Genomic DNA, 23,201 nt, shown 5'->3' with positions numbered 1-23,201 from the left:
AATAATGATGATCATCACACTTTCATTTACTTACAACTCAAGAATTACAACTCGATTCTTATACCAAAATATGACTCTATATGAATGCCTCCAGCGGTGTACCGGGATGGGCAATGACTCATGAGTCACATGTATGAAAGAATTATGAACGGTGGCTTTGCCACAAATACGATGTCTACTACATGATCACGCAAAGCAATATGACAATGATGGAGCGTGTCATAATAACAGAATGGTGGAAAGTTGCATGGCAATATATCTCGGAATGGCTATGGAAATGCCATGATAGGTAGGTATGGTGGCTGTTTTGAGGAAGATATATGGTGGGTTTATGGTACCGGCGAAAGTTGCGCGGTACTAGAGAGGCTAGCAATGGTGGAAGGGTGAGAGTGCGTATAATCCATGGACTCAACATTAGTCATAAAGAACTCGCATACTTATTGCAAAAATCTATTAGTTATCGAAACAAAGTACTACACGCATGCTCCTAGGGGGATAGATTGGTAGGAAAAGACCATCGCTCGTCCCCGACCGCCACTCATAAGGAATACAATCAATAAATAAATCATGCTCCGACTTCATCACATAACGATTCACCATATGTGCATGCTACGGGAATCACAAACTTTAACACAAGTATCTCTCAAATTCACAACTACTCACTAGCATGACTCTAATATTACCATCTCCATATCTCAAAACAATCATCAAGTATCAAACTTCTCATAGTATTCAATGCACTTTATATGAAGTTTATATTATATCCCTCTTGGATGCCCATCATATTAGGACTAGTTTCATAACCAAAGAAAACTACCATGTTGTTCTAAAGACTCTCAAACTAATATAAGTGAAGCACGAGAGTTCATCTATTTCTTCAAACTAAAACCACCACCGTGCTCTAAAAAGATATAAGTGAAGCACTAGAGCAAACGACAAACTACTCCGAAAGATATAAGTGAAGATCAATGAGTAGTCGAATAATCATGCAACAATATGAAGACTCTCTAACATTTAAGAATTTCAGATCTTGGTATTTTATTCAAACATCAAGCAAAGCTAAATAAAATAAAATGACGCTCCAAGAAAAACACATATCATGTGGTAAATAAAAATATAGCTCCAAGTAAAGTTACCGATGAATGAAGACGAAAGAGGGGATGCCTTCCGGGGCATCCCCAAGATTAGGCTCTTGGTTGTCCTTGAATATTTCCTTGGGGTGCCTTGGGCATCCCCAAGCTTAGGCTCTTGCCACTCCTTATTCCATAGTCCATCGAATCTTTACCCAAAAGTTGAAAACTTCACAACACAAAACTTAACAGAAAACTTGTAAGCTCCGTTAGCGAAAGAAAACAAAACACCACTTAAAGGTACTGTAATGAACTCATTATTTATTTATATTGGTGTTAAACCTACTGTATTCCAACTTCTCCATGGTTTGTAAACTCTTTTACTAGCCATAGATTCATCAAAATAAGTAAACAACACATGAAAAACAGAATCTGTCAAAAACAGAACAGTCTGTAGTAATCTGTAATTAACGCAAACTTATGGAACCCAAAAAATTCTAAAATAAATTGCTGTACACGAGGAATTTATCTATTAATCATCTGAAAAAATAATTAACTAAATAGCACTCTCCAATAAAAAAAGGCAGAAATTCTCGTGAGCGCTAAAGTTTCTATTTTTTACAGCAAGATCAACAAGAGTTTCCCCAAGTCTTCACAACGGTTCTACTTGGCACAAACACTAATTAAAACACAAAAAACTCAATCATAACAGAGGCTAGATAAGTATTTATTACTAAACAGGAGAAAAAAGCAAGGAACAAAAATAAAGTTGGGTTGCCTCCCAACAAGCGCTATCGTTTAACGCCCTAGCCAGGCATGATGATTTCAATGATGCTCACATAAAGGATAAGAATTGAAACATAAAGAGAGCATAATGAAGAATATGACTAACACATTTAAGTCTAACTGTCGGTGTCAAAACCGGCGGATCTCGGGTAGTGGGTCCCGAACTGTGCGTCTAGGCCGGATGGTAATAGGAGGCAGGGAACACGATGTTTTACCCAGGTTCGGGCCCTCTTGATGGAGGTAAAACCCTACGTCCTGCTTGATTAATATTGATGATATGGGTAGTACAAGAGTAGATCTACCACGCGATCAAGGAGGCTAAACCCTAGAAGCTAGCCTATGGTATGATTGTTGTATATGATTGTATATTCTATCGACTAGCCTGGTCTCGGTTTATATAATGCACCAGAGGCCTAAGATAACAAGAGTCCTAGCCGAATACGCCAGTGGGGTGGAGTCCTTGTCTTGATTGCCAAGTCTTGTGGAATCTTCCTTGTATGCGGCAGCTGTCCGAATTGGCCCATGAGTATACGACCATGGGGGGCCTCGGCCCAATCTAATAGATCGGGAGACGACGTGGTGAGTACCCCCTAGTCCAGGACACCGTCACTAACCCACTTCCTATGCATAGGGATTTTGTGAGCAAACAACTTGTGAGAACAAGAATCAATTTGCATAGGAAAGCAAAACAAGCATAAGTTCAAGATTTTAAGCACATAGAGAGGAAACTTGATATTATTGCAATTCCCACAAGCATATTTTCCTCTGTCATAATAATTTTCAGTAGCATCATGAATGAATTCAACAATATAACCAGCACCTAAAACATTCTTTTCATAATCTACAAGCATAGAATTTTTATTACTCTCCATAGAAGCAAACTTCTTCTCATGAATAGTAGTGGGAGTAATCTCAACAAAATAACTATCATGTGAGGCATAATCCAATTGAAAGTTAAAATCATGATGACAAATTTCATGGATATCATTATTCTTTATAGCATACGTGTCATCACAATAATCATCATAGATAGGAGGGATGCTTTCATCATATAAATTTTCTCATCAAAACTTGGGGGACAAAAAAATATCATCTTCATCAAACATAGCTTCCCCAAGCTTGTGGCTTTGCATATCATTAGCATCATGGATATTCAACGAATTCATACTAACAACATTGCAATCATGCTCATCATTCAAATATTTAGTGCCAAACATTTTAATGCATTCTTCTTCTAACACTTTGGCACAATTTTCCTTTCCATCATACTCACGGAAGATATTAAAAAGATGGAGCGTATGAGGCAAACTCAATTACATAATTTTTTGTAGTTTTCTTTTATAAACTAAACTAGTGCTAAAACAAGAAACAAAAAGATTCGATTGCAAGATCTAAAGATATACCTTCAAGCGCTAACCACCCCGGCAACGGCGCCAGAAAAGAGCTTGATGTCCACTACACAACCTACTTCTTGTAGACGTTGTTGGGCCTCCAAGTGCAGAGGTTTGTAGGACAGTAGCAAATTTCCCTCAAGTGGATGACCTAAGGTTTATCAATCTGTAGGAGGCATAGGATGAAGATGGTCTCCCTCAAGCAACCCTGCAACCAAATAACAAAGAGTCTCTTGTGTCCCCAACACACCCAATACAATGGTAAATTTTATAGGTGCACTAGTTCGGCGAAGAGATGGTGATACAAGTACTATATGGATAGTAGATAAAGGTTTTTGTAATATGAAAATATAAAAACAGCAAGGTAACTAATGATAAAAGTGAGCACAAACGGTATTGCAATGCTAGGAAACAAGGCCTAGGGTTCATACTTTCACTAGTGCAAGTTCTCTCAACAATAATAACATAATTGGATCACATAACTATCCCTCAACATGCAACAAAGAGTCACTCCAAAGTCACTAATAGCGGAGAACAAACGAAGAGATTATGGTAGGGTACGAAACCACCTCAAAGTTATTCTTTCCAATCAATCTGTTGGGCTATTCCTATAAGTGTCACAAACAGACCTAGAGTTCGTACTAGAATAACACCTTTACACACAAATCAACCAAAACCCTAATGTCACCTAGATACTCCAATGTCACCTCAAGTATCCATGGGTATGATTATACGATATGCATCACACAATCTTAGATTCATCTATTCAACCAACACATTGAACCTCAAAGAGTGCCCCAAAGTTTCTACCGGAGAGTCAAGACAAAAACGTGTGCCAACCCCTATGCATAGATTCCAAAGGTCACGAAACCCGCAAGTTGATCACCAAAACATACATCAAGTGGATCATAGAATACCCCATTGTCACCACAGGTATCCCACGCAAGACATACATCAAGTGTTCTCAAATCCTTAAAGACTCAATCCGATAAGATAACTTCAAAGGAAAACTCAATCCATTACAAGAGAGTAGAGGGGGAGACACATCATAAGATCTAACTATAATAGCAAAGCTCGCGATACATCAAGATCATACCACCTCAAGAACACGAGAGAGAGAGAGATCAAACACATAGCTACTGGTACATACCCTTAGCCCCGAGGGAGAACTACTCCGTCCTCATCATGGAGAGCACCGAGATGATGAAGATGGCCACCGGAGAGGGATTCCCCCTCCGGCAGGGTGCCAGAACGGGTCTAGATTGGTTTTTGGTGGCTATGGAGGCTTCTGGTGGCGGAACTCTCGATCTATTGTGCTCCCCGAAGTTTTTAGGCTATATGGGTATATATGGGAGGAAGAAGTACGTCGGTGGACCTCCGGGCTGTCCACGAGGCAGGGGGCGGGCCCAGGGGGTGGGCGTGCCCCCACCCTCGTGGGCAGCCCGGGACTCTCATGGTCCAACTCCGATACTCCGTGGGCTTCTTCTGGTAAAAAAATAAGTTCCGTGAAGTTTCAGGTCAATTGGACTCCGTTTGATTTTCCTTTTCTGCGATACTCTAAAACAAGGAAAAAATAGAAAGTGGCACTGGGCTCTGGGTTAATAGGTTAGTCCCAAAAATAATATAAAAGTACATAATAAATGCATATAAAACATTTAAGGTTGATAATATAATAGCATGTAACAATCAAAAATTATAGATACGTTGGAGACGTATCACTAAACTAATAGCAAGGCACACATCAGGTCAGGTACACAACATTGCATACATGATAGAGCCTATGGCTGAAGCATAGCAAACATCTTTCATTTTCTCTCTATCTTCTGCAGTGGTCGGGCATTGAGTCTTACTCAACTTCACACCTTGTAATATAGGCAAGAATCCTTTCTTTGCCTGATCCATTTTGAACTTCTTCAAAACTTTGTCAAGGTATGTGCTTTGTGAAAGTCCAATTAAGCGTCTTGACCTATCTCTATAGATCTTGATGCCCAATATGTAAGCACCTTCACCGAGGTCCTTCATTGAAAAACTCTTATTCAAGTATCCTTTTATGTTATCCAGAAATTCTATACCATTTCCAATCAACAATATGTCATCCAGATATAATATTAGAAATGCTACAGAGCTCCCACTCACTTTCTTGTAAATACATGCTTCACCGCAAGTCTATATAAAACCATATGCTTTGATCACTTTATCAAAGCATATATTCCAACTCCGAGATGCTTGCACCAGTCCATAGATGGATCGCTGGAGCTTGCTCACTTTGTTAGCACCTTTAGGATCGACAAAACCTTCTGGTTGCATCATATACAACTCTTCTTCTAGGAAATCCATGAAGGAATGTAGTTTTGATATCCATTTGCCAGATTTCATAAAATGCGGCAACTGCTAACATGATTCGGACAGACTTTCAAGCATCGATACGAGTGAGAAAATCTCATGGTAGTCAACACCTTGAACTTGTTGAAAACATTTGGCGACAATTCGAGCTACGTAGATAGTAATACTACTATCAGCGTCCGTCTTCCTCTTGAAGATCCATTTATTTTTAATGACTCACCGATCATCGGGCAAGTCAATCAAAGTCCATACTTTGTTATCATATATGGATCCCATCTCAGATTTCATGGCCTCAAGCCATGTCGCGGAATCTGGGCTCATCATCGCTTCCTCATAGTTCGTAGGTTTATCATGGTCTAGTAACATGACTTCCAGAAAGGATTACCGTACCACTCTGGTGCGGACCATACTCTAGTTGTCTTATGAGTTTCGGTAGTACTTGATCTGAAGTTTCATGATCATCATCATTAGCTACCTCACTAATTGGTGTAGAGATCACTAGAACTGATTTCTGTGATGAACTACTTTCCAATTTGGGAGAAGGTACAATTACCTCATCAAGTTCTACATTCCTCCCACTCACTTCTTTCGAGAGAAAGTTCTTCTCTAGAAAGGATCCACTCGTAGCAACAGAGATATTGCCTTTCGGATCTCTGATAGAAGGTGTACCCAACAGTTTCTTTTGGGTATCCTATGAAGACGCACTTTTCCGATTTAGGTTTGTGCTTATCAGGCTGAAACTTTTTCACATAAGCATCACAACCCCAAACTTTAAGAAACGACAACTTTGGTTTCTTGCCAAACCACAGTTCATATGGCGTCGTCTCAACGGATTTAGATGGTGCCCTATTTAACGTGAATGCATCTTTCTCTAATGCATAACCCCAAAACAATAGTGGTAAATCGGTAAGAGACATCATAGATTGCACCATATCTAATAAAGTACGGTTACGATGTTCGGACACACCATTACGCTGTGGTGTTCCAGGTGGCGTGAGTTGCGAAACTATTCCGCATTGTTTCAAATGAAGACCAAACTCGTAACTCAAATATTCTTGTTACGATGATTTTCGACTTCACTCTGAAATTATTTGAACTTTTCAAATGTTTCATATATATGTTTCATCAAGAAGATATACCCATATCTTACTCAAATCATCTGTGAAGGTCAGAAAATAACGATACCTGCCGCGAGCCTCAACACTCATCGTACTGCATACATCAGTATGTATTTTTTCCAACAAGTATGTTGCTCGCTCCATTGTTCCAGAGAACGGAGTCTTAGTCATCTTGCCCATGAGGCATGGTTTGCAAGCATCAACTGATTCATAATCAAGTGATTCCAAAAGCCCATCAGCATGGTTTTTCTTCATACGCTTTACACCAATATGACCTAAACGGCAGTGCCACAAATAAGTTGCACTATCATTATTAACTTTGCATCTTTTGGCTTCAATATTATGAATATGTGTATCACTACGATCGAGATTCAATAAACCATTCACCTTGGGTGTATGACCAAATCACAACAATTATTGAATCATATTCATGCTTCAATGGTCAAATCATGATCATTGATATTCATGATCATTGTTGTGATTTGGTTAAATCATATTCATGCTTCAATGGTCAAATCATATTCATTTAACAACAATTATTCGTTGACTTTAAATGAATAACCTTATTGCAATAAACATGATCAAATCATATTCATGCTTAACGCAAACACCAAATAACATTTATTTAGGTTCAACATTAATCCCGAAAGTATAGGGAGTGTGTGATGATGATCATATCAATCTTGGAACTACTTCCAACACACATCGTCACTTCAGCCTTAACTAGTCTCTGTTCATTCTGCAACTCCCGTTTCGAGTTACTAATCTCAGCAACTGAACTAGTATCAAATACTGAGTGTTTGCTACAAACACTAGTAAAGTACACATCAATAACATGTATATCAAATATACTTTTGTTCACTTTGCCATCCTTCTTATCCGCCAAATACTTGGGGCAGTTCTGCTTCCAGTGACCAGTCCCTTTGCAGTAGAAGCACTTAGTCTCAGGCTTAGGTGTAGACTTGGGCTTCTTCACTTGAGCAGCAACTTGCTTGCCGTTCTTCTTTAAGTTCCCTTCTTCCCTTTGCCCTTTTCTTGAAACTAGTGGTCTTGTTAACCATCAACACTTGATGCTTTTCTCAATTTCTACCTTCGTCGATTTCAGCATCACGAAGAGCTTGGGAATCGTTTCCGTTATCCCTTGCAGATTATAGTTCATCACGAAGTTCCAGTAACTTGGTGATAGTGACTAGAGAACTCTGTCAATCACTATCTTATCTGGAAGATTAACTCCCACTTGATTCAAGTGATTGTAGTACTCAGACATTCTAAGCACATGCTCACTAGCTGAGCTATTCTCCTCCATCTTGTAGGCAAAGTGCTTGTCAAAGGTCTCATACCTTTCGACATGGGCATGAGTCTAAATACTAATTTCAACTCTTGGAACATCTCATATGCTCCGTGGCGTTTAAAACGTTTTTGAAGCCCCGATTCTAAGCCGTAAAGCATGGTGCACTAAACTATCAAGTAGTCATCATATCGAGCTCGCCAAACATTCATAACGTCTGCATCTGCTCCTGCAATCGGTGTGTCACCTAGCGGTGCATCAAGGACATAATTCTTTTGTGCAGCAATGAGGATAATCCTCAGATCACGGATCCAATCCGCATCATTGCTACTAACATCTTTCAACTTAGTTTTTCTCTAGGAACATATCAAAATAAACGGGGAGCTACACCGCGAGCTATTGATCTACATCATATTTATGCAAATACTATCAGGACTAAGTTCATGATAAATTAAAGTTAAATTAATCATATTACTTAAGAACTCCCACTTAGATAGACATCCCTCTAGTCATCCAAATGATCATGTGATCCAAATCAACTGAACCATGTCCGATCATCACGTGAGATGGAGTAGTTTTCAATTGTGAACATCACTATGTTGATCATATCTACTATATGATTCATGCTCGACCTTTCGGTCTTAGTGTTCCAAGTCCATATCTGCATATGCTAGGCTCGTCAAGTTTAACCCGAGTATTCTGCATGTGCAAAACTGGCTTGCACCCGTTGTAGATGAACGTAGAGCTTATCACACCCGATCATCACGTGGTGTCTCAGCACGACGAACTTTGGCAACGGTGCATACTCAGGGAGAACACTTTTATCTTGAAATTTAGTGAAAGATCATCTTATAATTTTACCGTCAATCAAAGCAAAATAAGATGCATAAAAGATAAACATCACATGCAACAATATAAGTGATATGATATGGCCATCATCATCTTGTGCTTGTGATCTCCATCTCCGAAGCACCGTCATGATCACCATCGTCACCGGCGTGACACCTTGATCTTCCATCGTAGCATCGTTGTCATCTCGCCAACTATTGCTTCTACGACTATTGCTACCACTTAGTGATAAAGTAAAGCAATTACAGGGCGATTGCATTGCATACAATAAAGCGGCAACTGAGGGAGTCCTGGATTAGGGGGTCTCCGGACAGCCGGACTATCTCCATTGGCCGGACTGTTAGACTATGGAGATACAAGATTGAAGACTTCGTCTCGTGTCCGGATGGGATTCTACTTGGCATGGAAGGCAAGCTAGGAAATACGGATATGGATATCTCCTCCTTTGTAACCGACCTTGTGTAACCCTAACCCTCTCCGGTGTCTATATAAACCGAAGGGTTTTAGTCCATAGGACAACAACCATAACATACAATCATACCATAGGCTAGCTTCTAGGGTTTAGCCTCTCTGATCTCGTGGTAGATCTACTCTTGTACTACCCATATCATCAATATTAATCAAGCAGGAGGTAGGGTTTTACCTCCATCTAGAGGGCCCGAACCTGGGTAAAACATCGTGTCCCCTGCCTCCTGTTACCATCCGGCCTAGATGCACAGTTCGGGACCCCCTACCCGAGATCCGCCGGTTTTGACACCAACATTGGTGCTTTCATTGAGAGTTCCTCTGTGTCGTCGCCGTTAGGCTTGATGGCTCCTATTATCATCGATAGCGATGCGGTCCAGGGTGAGACTTTTCTTCCCGGACAGATCTTCGTATTCGGCGGCTTTGCACCGCGGGCTAATTCACTTGGCCATCTGGAGCAGATTGAAAGCTACACCCCTGGCCATCAGGTCAGATTTGGAAGTTTGAACTACACGGCCGACATCCGTGGAGACTTGATCTTCGACGGATTCGAGCCACAGCCGGGCGCGCCGCACTGTCGCGACGGGTATGACCTAGCTCTGCCGCCGAACAATACCCCAGAGGTCGTGCCCGCATCAACTCCGACCCTTAGCTCGGACCCAACTGCGCCAATCGAGGACGGGTGGGTAGACACCGCCTCAGGGGCTGCAGTCTCGACGGTGATCAAGCCAAACACCAGCATAATCCTCTGCGCAGCCCATGACTCCAAGGTGCCGGACTCTTTTCCGGACTCCGAACCATCCGCGCCCCTGCCAATCGAATCCGATTGGGCACCGATCATGGAATTCACCACGTCGGATATCTTTCAACACTCGCCCTTCGGCGACATTCTGAATTCACTAAGGTCTCTCTCTTTGTCAGGAGAGCCCTGGCCAGATTATGGCCAACATGATTGGGATGCGGACGACAAAGAAATTCGACGCCCACCCACCACCCACTTTGTAGCCACCGTCGATGATTTAACAGACATGCAAGACTTCGACTCTGAAGACATCGACGGTATGGACGACGATGTAGGAGACGAACATGAACCAGCACCTATAGGGCACTGGAAAGCCACCTCGTCATATGACATATACATGGTGGATACACCTTACAAAGGCAATGGCGACGAGATAGCAGAGGATGACCCCTCCAAGAAGCATCCCAAGCGCCGACGTCAGCGGCACCGCTCTAAGTCCCGCCAAAGCAAAAGTGGTGATACCGGCACAGGAGATAATAATACTCCGGATAGTGCCGAAGACAACAACAATCCCCTGCAGCAAGATTTAGAGCAGGAGGATGAAGGATCCAGCTCTCCTGAGAGAGCGGCAGACGGAGAGGAGGAGGATGATAACATGCCCCCCTCCGAAGATGAGGCAAGCCTCGGCGATGATGAATTCGCCATACCAGAGGATCCCGTCGAACAAGAGCGCTTCAAGCGCCGGCTTATGGCCACGGCAAATAGCCTGAAGAAAAAGCAGCAGCAGCTTCAAGCTGATCAAGATCTGCTAGCTGACAAATGGACTGAAGTCCTCGCGGCCGAGGAATATAAACTCGAGTGCCCCTCCAAGAGTTACCCAAGGCGCAGGTTACTACCTCGAATGGAGGAAGAAGCGTATGATACGGCTGATCGGCCACCTCGTGGCCGCGATAGAGAGGCGTTCCAGCCAAAAATCAGCCTCCACCCCAATGCCATTCAAATAAAAAGGCATGGGGAGATACGCCAGACATGCAATACATATTGGAGGACAAGGCAAAGCATTCTAGATCGATCTACGGATCACGAGGGTGCACCACTCTGCGAGACGACAAACGTCACGCCGGATATAGTAAAAGCAAATCCGGCCGGGCCGAACACAGCGGGCAAGACCAATTCGAGCTGCGTCGAGATATAGCCCAATATAGAGGCACCACACACCCCTTATGCTTCACAGACGAAGTAATGGAACATCAATTCCCAGAAGGTTTCAAACCTGTAAACATTGAATCATACGACAGCACAACAGATCCCGCAGTATGGATTGAGGACTTCCTCCTCCACATCCACATGGCCCGTGGTGATGATTTACACGCCATCAAATACCTCCCACTAAAGCTCAAAGGACCAGCGCGGCATTGGCTTAACAGCTTGCCAGCGGACTCCATCAGCTGTTGGGAAGATCTGGAAGCCGCATTCCTCGACAACTTTCAGGGCACTTATGTGCGACCACCAGACGCCGATGACTTGAGCCACATAATTCAGCAGCCAGAAGAGTCGACCAGGCAATTCTGGACTCGGTTCCTTACAAATAAAAATCAAATCGTCGACTGTCCGGATGCGGAGGCCTTAGCGGCTTTCAAGCACAACATCCGAGACGAGTGGCTAGCCCGGCACCTTGGTCAGGAAATGCCGAAATCTATGGCAGCTCTCACGACGCTCATGACCCGCTTTTGTGTGGGAGAAGACAGCTGGCTGGCTCGCAGTAATAACATATCAAAGAACCATGGTACCTTAGATACCAAGGACGGCAATAGCAGGTCACGTCGCAACAAGCATAAGCGCCGCATTAATAGCGAAAATACTAAGGATACGGTAGTCAATGCCGGATTCAAAGGCTCTAAACCCGGTCAGCGGAAAAAGCCATTCAAACAAAGTACGGCGGGTCCGTCCAGCTTAGACCGTATACTCGATCGCTCGTGTCAAATACACGGCACCCCAGACAAGCCAGCCAATCACACCAACAGGGATTGTTGGGTGTTCAAGCAGGCAGGCAAGTTAATTGCCGAAAACAAGGACAAGGGGCCGCATAGCGTGACAAGGAGGAGCCCCGGCAGCCGCACACTGGAGGACAGAAGAGGTTTCCCCCGCAAGTGCGGACAGTGAACATGATATACGCAACCCACATCCCCAAGAGGGAGCGGAAGCGTGCGCTCAGGGACGTATATGCGTTGGAGCCAGTCGCCCCAAAGTTCAACCCTTGGTCTTCCTGTCCGATCACCTTCGATCGCTGGGACCACCCCACTAGTATCCGTCATGGCGGATTCGCTGCATTGGTCCTAGACCCAATCATCGATGGATTTCACCTCACTCGAGTCCTTATGGACGGCGGCAGCAGCCTGAACCTGCTTTATCAGGACACAGTGCGCAAAATGGGTATAGACCCCTCAAGGATGAAACCCACGAAAACGACCTTTAAGGGTGTCATTCCAGGTGTAGAGGCCCATTGCACAGGCTCAATTACACTGGAAGTGGTCTTCGGATCCCCAGATAATTTCCGAAGCGAAGAGTTAATCTTCGATATAGTCCCGTTCCGTAGTGGTTATCACGCGCTGCTCGGGCGAACCGCATTCGCTAGATTCAATGCGGTACCGCATTATGCATACCTCAAGCTCAAGATGCCAGGACCTCGTGAAGTTATTACAGTCAATGGAAACACAGAGCGCTCTCTTCGAACAGAGGAGCACACCGCGGCCCTCGCAGCAGTAGCGCAAAGCAGGCTCTCAAGGCAAGCAACCAGTTCGGCGCTTCAAAGCCTGGACACCTTCAAGCGCGCTCGGGGCAATCGGCAAATAGACCGCCTGGCGCGATCTGAGCTCGCGTAGCAATACGGCGGCCACCCCAATCCCAGCCCAACAGCGATATTCGTGCCGCGCGTACATAATTACGCATTAAAAATACCACACGCACAGGTGGGGAGGGGGGCACAACTGTGGCATGCCCCAAAACGCGGCCTAAACCGCACTAGGGGCTTCCCGTTTGGTTATTTTTCTTTTTCTTTCAGGACCTTAATCTCTGGAAACACGGTCCGGCAGCACTATCGCCGAACACATGATGCAGCAACCAAGGAGGCAGACAACTACGCTATACCACGGAATTCCCAGGTTGATTACAGTAACGAGCGAAATACTCGATTTCATATCATTCCTCAGCTTTCCCTTGGAAGGGACATAGTCCTACTCTTTGCTTATCGCACTATCTGTATCACTCTGCTTTAGCGCAATTTTTCAATAAACAATGCATGACATTACGACTATTATTGCATTCTTGTTATATATATATATCCATGTGTTCATTAATGACACCTTGCAACCGTACACTCTGGTAAGGCCAATACACCAGGGGCTTACGTACCCCACAATGCGGTGTGAAAAGTCCAAACACTTTCACAAGTGCGGCACCCCGAACTTATAGCATTATATGCATCAGCTCCGAATCATGCCTTTGGTCAAATGTTGGTTTGCTCGGCTCCTATGTTTTGGTACCTTACGTTCCGCTCCATCGGCTAAGGTAGCGCTAGGAGAACTACTACGATTGTGCCCCGGTTCTGCCGGGCTGAGCACCTCAGTAGAGAAAGCTAAAACTGACTGTCATGATAAGGCGAGAGACTGGTCGCTGTTCGGCGAGGTTTTTCGAGTCCCTAAAGACTTATGCCGCTTAGGGCGAGGGGCCGGCCCTGTCCGGCTTACAGGCGTGTATCGCGCCCCGAATTCGGCCTTCCGAATACCAGGGGCTTGGCCGAAATTTAAAATTATAGAATTCTATGGCTAAGTGTGAGTGATAAAGCATTATTAGTCTGGTTGCCTTGTTCGTTGTGCTGAGCACCTCCCTCGAAGGACCCAAATATGGGAACAAGAGTGCTCAGGTTTATCCCGAACACCAGCACTCTTGGCATGGGGGCAGAAGCCGAGGACTAGCCATCTCTCAGATTGGATAAACATCCAAACAGAAGGTAATATTTTAAATTCAAACAAGCGTTGCATAGCGCATATGAAACAAGTTTTCATCATACAAGATCACACGAGCAAGTCTCATTCAAATATTACATGTTTTGAGCACTCATCCGTGATGAGACGGGCACCCGGCAGAACGCCCTCGTAGTACATCTCAGGGTGGCGGTGCTCCTTGCCCTCTGGCGGCCCCTCCTTGATCAGCTTCACGGTGTCTAGCTTGACCCACTACAATTTCACATGGGTGAAAGCCCGGCGTGCACCTTCAATGCAGACAGATCGCTTGATGACCTCCAGCCGTGGGCAGGCATCCACGAGCCGCCTCACCAGGCCGAAGAAGCTGTTCGGAAGGGCGTCGCCAGGCCACAGCCGGACTATAAAGCCCTTCATGGCCTGATGGGCCGCCTTATGTAGCTCGACCATCTGCTTCAGCTGGTCGCTCATCGGCACCGGATGTTCGGCCTCAGCATACTGAGACTAGAACAGCTTCTCCATCAAGCTTCCGTCCTCGGCCTGGTAAAATTGTGCGGCATCGGACACACTGCGGGGCAAATCTATGAATGCTCCTGAAGAGCTCCGGATCCGGGTAAGTAATCGGTAATTTACTTTTACATGCTTGCTTTGCATATAGAAAGCCTTACCCGCCGCTATCTTCTTCATCGCGTCGATCTCTTGGAGGGCCTTCTGGGCCTCGGCCTTGGCACTCTTTACGCTCTCAAGGGCCGCGGCAAGCTCAGACTCCCGCATCTTGGAGTCAAGCTCCAACCCCTCGTGCTTTGCTACAAGAGCCTGGAGCTCTTGCTGCACCTCGCCCACCCAAGCCTCGTGCTTCTCTCGCTTGGTGCCCTCCTTGGTCGCTGTATCTTCGGCCTTGGTTAGCGCTTGCTTCAGGGTCGCCACCTCGGTCGTGGCCCCTGGCAAACATATGATGATCCTGTCATTTTGCAATTGCGTCCTTTTTTATATATACATTTCTATAGAAAGGGTATTACTTACCCTTGTTCTCCTTGAGCTGCCTCTTAGCAAGGCCGAGCTCTTTCCTGGACCCCCTGAGGTCCTGCTTCAGTACGGCGACCTCCACAGTTAGTGCGGCGGACGCCAGAAGCGAAGCCTGCATATGCATATTGACATACTTACATTAGACTCCAGCGATATTATTTTATCCTCTATTCAGCTTTTCTTTGTGAACACCGAACAAAGCATCAGGGGTTACTATCTATGCGGTAATATTTCTACTACATTTCAAAACACTTACCTCGAAGCCTGTTAGAAGGCTGGCACAGGCTTCAGTCAATCCGCTCTTGGTGGACTGAACCTTCTGGATCTCCGCACTCATGATAGTGCGGTGTTCCTCGTCGATGGAAGCGCTGTGAAGCGCTTCCAGCAAATTGTCCAGTGCCTCTGGATGGACAGAGGTCACCGGCACAGGCGTCTTGCCCCTCTTAGAAGGGGGTTGACTGCCTGAGACCGGAATCGCTGGAGGGTCTGGCACGGTGTTCGGCTGAGGGCCGAACTCGGAGCTCTCGGGGGCCCCGTCCCCTCGGCTCCTGGAGTCGAGAAGGTCGCCTTGAGGCGCCTCCGGGACTGTCTCCCCTCGATCCGGTGCCCCTTGAGACAACACCTCGGCGTCGTCGGCAGGATGAGGGGAGGTCGCGGTCGGGACTGGATCGCTATCCATGTCCGACAAGCCCAAGGAGCCGTCCGATGATACTGGCTCGTGGCGGCCCGCATAATTGCATTCGGCATTAGGAAAAGCAGTGCGACAAAGGAATCCTATGAGTTACTCTGGTATCCGAACACTTACAATCTCCCTAGGGGCTTGATCCTGGGCAACCACTCGTCTTCGCCTTCGTCGGCAGCGGTGGAACTGTCCGGAAGGAGAGTCCTTCCCTTCTTGGACCCTCCGGCCTCCCCAGTTGGGGCGGCCTTCCTTTTCTTGTCTCCCCCAGTCGGTGGGGGAGCATCTTCTTCTTCCTCTTCCTAGTCTTCAGGGGAAGTGTGCGCCGCAGAGTCATCGGACGGTGAGTCCGACGACGCCTGGCGTCGGGAACTCTTTCGAGTTCCCTTGGCCTTCTTGGTCTTCTCCGGCACCTTATAAGGGGCCAGAGTCAACATCTTCGCCAGAAAACTGTCTGCGGGGCCTTCGGGCAAAGGAGCCAGACAGTCGATCTGTCCGGCCATCTTCTGCCAGTCCTGTCAAAGGTACGGGAGTTTAGATCCCGCATAGAGTCAATCTATATGAAAGAATAAGTATCCTGTGAAAGGTTAAGCAGCTTACCGCACTGGCTTGGCACTTCGCGCTGAATCCGTGATCCTCAGTAATAGGGGGGGGGGGACCTCGGCGCTTTTGAACAGCACCCTCCAGGCGTCTTCATGAGTCGTGTCGAAGAGCCTGTTCAGAGTTCGATGCTGCGCCGGATTGAATTCCCACAAGTTGAACTCCCGTTGTTGGCACGGGAGTATCCGGCGGATGAGCATAACTTGGACTATGTTGACAAGCTTGAGCTTCTTGTCCAGCATGTTTTTAATACATGTTTGGAGTCCGGTCAGCTCTTTCGAATTACCCCAGGACAGGCCCTTCTCTTTCCAGGAGGTGAGCCGCGTGGGGATGCCAGATCGGAACTCGGGGGTAGCTGCCCATGCAGGGTCGCGCGCCTCGGTGATATAGAACCACCCCGATTGCCACCCCTTTATGTTTTCCACAAACGAGCCCTCGAGCCATGTTACGTTGGGCATCTTGCCCACCATGGCGCCTCCGCACTCCGCCTGGCGGCGGCCCACCACCTTTGGCTTGACATTGAAGGTCTTCAGCCATAAGCCGAAGTGGGGCCTGATGCGGAGGAAGGCCTCGCACACGACGATAAATGCTGAGATGTTGAGGATGAAGTTCGGGGCCAGATCGTGGAAATCCAGGCCATAATAAACATGAGCCCCCGGACGAAGGGATGGAGAGGGAATCCTAGTCCATGGAGGAAATGGGTGAGGAATACTACCCTCTCATGGGGCCTAGTGGTGGGGATGAGCTGCCCCTCGTCTGGGAGCCGGTGCGCGATGTCGTCGGGAAGGTATCCAGCTCTCCTCAGTTTCTTGATGTCTCCCTCCATGACGGAGGAGACCATCCACTTGCCTCCCGCTCCGGACATGGTTGGAGAAGGTTGAGGTGGAAGTGTGGACTTGGGTGCTAGAGCTCGAGTGTGCGAAAACGGATGAGCAAAGGAGGAAGAAGGCGTGGATAGAAAGGTGAATCCTTATCCCTTTATATGGGTGGACGAAACTAAGCGTCCCCACTTGCCTAGTAAAACTCGCTTATCCCCCAAGCGCCGCAATTGATGGCGCGGTTGTGTTACCCACGCCCGTATTGATGAGAATCCCGTAATAAGGGGACACAATCTCTGCTTTGACAAGACGTGTCGAAAAACTGCCCCTCGTTATGTGCGGGGCTGGTTAAAGGAAACGGTTCGAATAATCACCGGGCCATGACATAACGTCATGCTGCCAAAACAAGCCAGCAAATTAGATCTGCGAAAATATTATTCTCTCTACGGTGGAATGTGGAACTTATTTTGCAGGGTCGGACACTATCCTCGTATTCAAATTCTTCTGTGATGTATTGGAGAAGGAACCCGCCTTGCAATGCCGAAGACAATACTGCGCGCCAGACTCATCGTCATTGAAGCCTGGTTCAGGGGCTACTGAGGGAGTCCTGGATCAGGGGGTCTCCGGACATCCGGACTATCTCCATTGGCCGGACTGTTAGACTATGAAGATACAAGATTGAAGACTTCGTCTCGTGTCCGGATGGGATTCTACTTGGCGTGGAAGGCAAGCTAGGCAATACGGATATGTATATCTCCTCCTTTGTAACCTACCTTGTGTAATCCTAACCCTCTCCGGTGTCTATATAAACCGAAGGGTTTCAGTCCGTAGGACAACTACCATAACATACAATCATACCATTGGCTAGTTTCTAGAGTTTAGCCTCTCTGATCTCGTGGTAGTTCTACTCTTGTACTACCCATATCATCAATATTAATCAAGCAGGACGTAGGGTTTTACCTCCATCAAGAGGGCCCGAACCTGGGTAAAGCATCGTGTCCCCTGCCTCCTGTTACCATCCGGCCTAGACGCACAGTTCGGGACCCCCTACCCGAGATCCGCCGGTTTTGACACCGACAGCAACCAAATGGCTCCTGCTAGTTGCCAATAACTCTGTCACAAAACATGATCATCTCATACAATAAATATAGCATCATGTCTTGACCATATCACATCACAACAAGCCCGGCAAAAACAAGTTAGACGTCCTCTACTTTGTTGTTGCATGTTTTACGTGGCTGCTACGGGCTTAGCAAGAACCGTTCTTACCTACGCATCAAAACCACAACGATAGTTCATCAAGTTAGTGTTGTTTTAACCTTCTCAAGGACCGGGCATAGCCACACTCGGTTCAACTAAAGTTGGAGAAACTGACACCCGCCAGCCACCTATGTGCACAGCAATTCGGTAGAACCAGTCTCGCATAAGCGTACGCGTAATGTCGGTCTGGGCCGCTTGATCCAACAATACCATCGAACCAAAGTGTGACATGCTGGTAAGCAGTATGACCTGTATCGCCCACAACTCACTTGTGTTCTACTCGTGCATATAACATCTACGCATAAAACCTGGCTTGGATGCCACTGTTGGGGAACGTAGTAATTCAAAAAATTTCCTATGCACACACATGATCATGGTGATGCATAGCAACAAGAGGGGAGAGTGTGTCCACGTACCCTTGTAGACTGAATGCGGAAGCGTTAGCACAACGCGGTTGATGTAGTCGTACGTCTTCATGATCCGACCGATCCAAGTACCGAATGCACGGACCTTCGAGTTCTGCACACGTTCAACTCGATGACGTCACGCGAGCTCCGATCCAGCAAAGCTTCACAGGAGAGTTTCATCAGCACGGCGGCGTGGTGACGGTGATGATGATGCTACCGACGCAGGGCTTCGCCTAAGCACCGCTATGATATGATCGAGGTGGATTATGGTGGAGGGGGGGCAGCGCACGCGGCTAAGGGATCAATGATCAATTGTTTGTCTATGGGGTGCCCCCCTGCCCCCGTATATAAAGGAGCAAGGAGGAGGAGGAGGCCGGCCAAGGAGGGTGCGCCAAGGGGGGAGTCCTACTCCCACTAGGAGTAGGACTCCTCCTTTTCCTATTTGGAGTAGGAGAGGGGAAGGAAAGGGAGAGGAGGAGAAGGAAAGAGGGGGACGACCCCCCTTTCCCTAAACCAATTCGGTTTGGGCCTTGGGGGGGGCCCACACTCCCCTTGCTGCCCTCTATTTCCACTAAGGCCCATGTAGGCCTATTAAGCCCCCCGGGGGGTTCCGGTAACCCCCCGGTACTCTGGTATATGTCCGAATCCTTTCCGGAGTCCAAACATAGTCGTCCAATATATCGATCTTTACGTCTCGAGCATTTCGAGACTCCTCGTCATGTCCGTGATCATATCCGGGACTCCAAACTACCTTCGGTACATCAAAACACAAAAACTCATAATACCGATCGTCACCGAACTTTAAGCGTGCGGAGCCTATGGGTTCGAGAACTATGTAGACATGACCGAGACACGTCTCCGGTCAATAACCAATAGCGGAACCTAGATGCTCATATTGGCTGCCACATATTCTACGAAGATCTTTATCGGTCAAACCGCATAACAACATACGTTGTTCCCTTTGTCATCGGTATGTTACTTTCCCAAGATTCGATCATCGGTATCTCAATACCTAGTTCAATCTTGTTACTGGCAAGTCTCTTTACTCGTTCCGTAATACATCATCCCGCAACTAACTCATTAGTTACAATGCTTGCAAGGCTTATAGTGATGTGCATTACCAAGTGGGCCCAGAGATACCTCTCCGACTATCGGAGTGACAAATCCTAATCTCGAAGTACGCCAACTCAACAAGTACCTTCGGAGACACCTGTAGAGCACCTTTATAATCACTCAGTTATGTTGTGACGTTTGGTAGCAAACGAAGTGTTCCTCCGGTAAACGGGAGTTGCATAATCTCATAGTAATAGGAACATGTATAAGTCATGAAGAAAGCAATAGCAACATACTAAGCGATCAAGTGCTAAGCTAACAGAATGGGCCAATTCAATCACATCATTCTCCTAATGATGTGATCCCGTTAATCAAATGACAACTCATGTCTATGGCTAGGAAACATAACCATCTTGGATTAACGAGCTAGTCAAGTAGAGGCATACTAGTGACACTCTGTTTGTCTATGTATTCACACATGTATTATGTTTCCTGTTAATACAATTCTAGCATGAATAATAAACATTTATCATGATATAAGGAAATAAATAATAACTTTATTATTGCCTCTAGGGCACATTTCCTTCAGAATCTTCATTGTTGTTCGCCTAGCTTGCCTTCCACGCTAAAGAAAGTCCTATCCGGACACGGGTATAGTCTTCAGTCTTCATATCCTCACAACCCATCAGTCCGGCCCATAGATAACAGGCTGGACGCCCAAGGACCCCTTAGTCCAGGACTCCATCAGTAGCCCCTGAACCTGGCTTCAATGACAAGGTATCCGGCGCGTAGTGCTGTCTTCGGTATTGCAAAGCGGGTTCCTCCTTCCGAACTCCCAAATAGTCTCTAGACTATTTGATTGTGTCCGGACCTGTAACACACACCGCACACAATGGCAGAGATTATATAATAGCACACAAGTCCAATCTGCTGACAACTTTAGTAATGCGATGTCACGTCTGTCCGGTCATAATTTCGAACCGTTTTTCGTCCCATGTTTCGAGACGTGGTTTTAATTGGCACGTCTTGTCAAAGCAAAGATCGTGTCCCCTTATTACGGGATTATCATCAATACGGGCGTGGGTAACCCAACCATGCCGTTTACACAACCTTTGGGAGCAGATGAATTTTAAGGCGAACGGAGGGGGGGGGGGGGTGTCAGGACCCCGATTCCAAGTCACATCGATCTAGCCGGTAACACCTCATATCACTTTGCGGCCTCACGCACGGTATCCCACGGGTGTCGCCTTACCATGGCCCGGGACTGTTTGCGCCTTTTGGCTCACGTATATGATAGTGTCGCTAGCATCCATATGACAGAGAACCCGGGCCGACATGGCTAGTCGTGAACCCAAAGCGGCACAGACCTATGGAGACAGGCATACATGAATCACATCGAACATGTCGGTCATCAGCGAGTGATTCCGGGCTGTAGCACTGGGCTAATAGGACTCTGGGGTACCCGGGCTGTAGCAGGCTAGGTAGGACTCTGGATATCACCGCGTGACATTTCCCCGAAGGGACAGACATAGGAACGAAGTGAAACACATGCCGGCCAGTCAAGTGTCCTGAGCAGTAGTGCTGGGCTAGTAGGACTCCGATGAACCGGGCTATAGCGGACTACTATGGCTCGAGGAACGCTAGACTACATTTCCCCATAAGAAGGGCTGCCAAGGATAAACAACTAGATTGTCGGATCCCACTCATACCAAGCATTTCAATCATACACATAATATGCCCGATATGAGTACATACAACATGGCATCACAACAAAACTCTACAACTCAAGTACTTTATTTAAAGGCTCCAGAGAGCCATACATAACATGTTCATACAGATAGGGGTCACATGACCCGACACTCAAGTCATACAATCATACAAGCACATGCGGAAGCAACTAGTCTGAGTACAGACTCTAGAAAGAAAGAAGGCTTCTCGAAGCCTGTCTATCTACATAGGGCCCTCCATGGCCAGGATCACCACCTGGGTGGCTAGTCACTCGTCGACGTCAAGGTCTACGTAGAACCCATCGGAGGGGGCGGTGTTGTCGTCTGAAAACAGTAATTAAGCAAACATGAGTACAAAGGTACTCAGCAAGTCTTACATCAGAACCTACTATACATGATTATTCTCAAGAAGGTGCTAGGGTTAATGCAGCAAGCCAGCTTTGACTCTTGGCTAAGCTATCCTACGGAACTTCACCAGCAAAATAGTTTTCGCACACGAGTCCACTACTCATCAACACAATACTCCACCGGGGATCCTCCCTCATCATCCTACGAGAGGGCCATCCTCGGTACTCACACTTATCCTGAGTCTTTTATTAGTACCCATTAACTTGTCTATGAACTGTATAGGCAACCAAGTAGTCCTTTACCGCGGACGCGGCTATTCGAATAGTTTTATACCCTGTAGGGGTGTACTTCTTCATACACGCTTTCACCACTTACCGCCGCTTACACGACATGTACTCGGCAACCTTCAAGCGGAAGCCCAGCGAGGGTGTCGGCCACGGCCTACCTAAACACTTAAGTCTCTAGTCCAGGTTTATCGCCTATCCAGGTTCCATCCGCAGGGAGTCCGGCCGAGGTTTCCACATACGGCCCCGAACGATGTGAACAGGGTCCCGAGACGCCTAACGGGCGCCCGGCATACCCGGCCACGGTGTATCTACCGCAACATAGCCCAACCCTAGGGTCAGTGCTACGCACGGCCGCCAACACATAACCTACAAACACCAGAAACTAGTTGCAACTCCTGGACAGAGTACTAGGGTGGTTAAGAAGCCGAGTGGGTCAATTAAGGATCCCAATGCATGGTAGTAGCTGAATCTTAAATCACACATACAGATCTCAGTTCTTAGGGACGGCCTCAATGAAACAACCCACCATGTACTCCTACATGGCCTCTCATCGATACCTTTACCAAAACATGTTCAACACATCCCTCACATTACCGGCATAAGCATTTCACTCTGGCCCATCACCCAGATGAACCAGACCTGACACAACTCTAAGCATAGCAGGCATAGCAAGGTAGGAATCACATACATGGCTCAATCAACTCCTACACATGCTAGTGGGTTTCATCTAGTTATTGTGGAAATGACAGGTCATGCGGAGGATAAGGGTTCAACTACCGTAGCACACAGCAGTTTGAATCGCGTTGTCTTAATGCAGTAAACAAGAGCAGAAGTGAGAACATGGGTTTGTATCGGAATGATCAATGGTTGCTTGCCTGATGGAGTGGTAGTGGGATACTGCCCTTCAGTTGGATACTCGTGAATATCCTCGGAGGCAGAACCTACCACGAAGAACACATTGGAA

This window comes from Triticum urartu, chromosome 4A, assembly GCF_056163025.1.
Source record: "Triticum urartu cultivar PI428250 chromosome 4A, HENAU_Tu73, whole genome shotgun sequence".
NCBI classification, from domain to species: domain Eukaryota; kingdom Viridiplantae; phylum Streptophyta; class Magnoliopsida; order Poales; family Poaceae; genus Triticum; species Triticum urartu.
Note: the sequence above shows the minus strand (reverse complement) of the source record.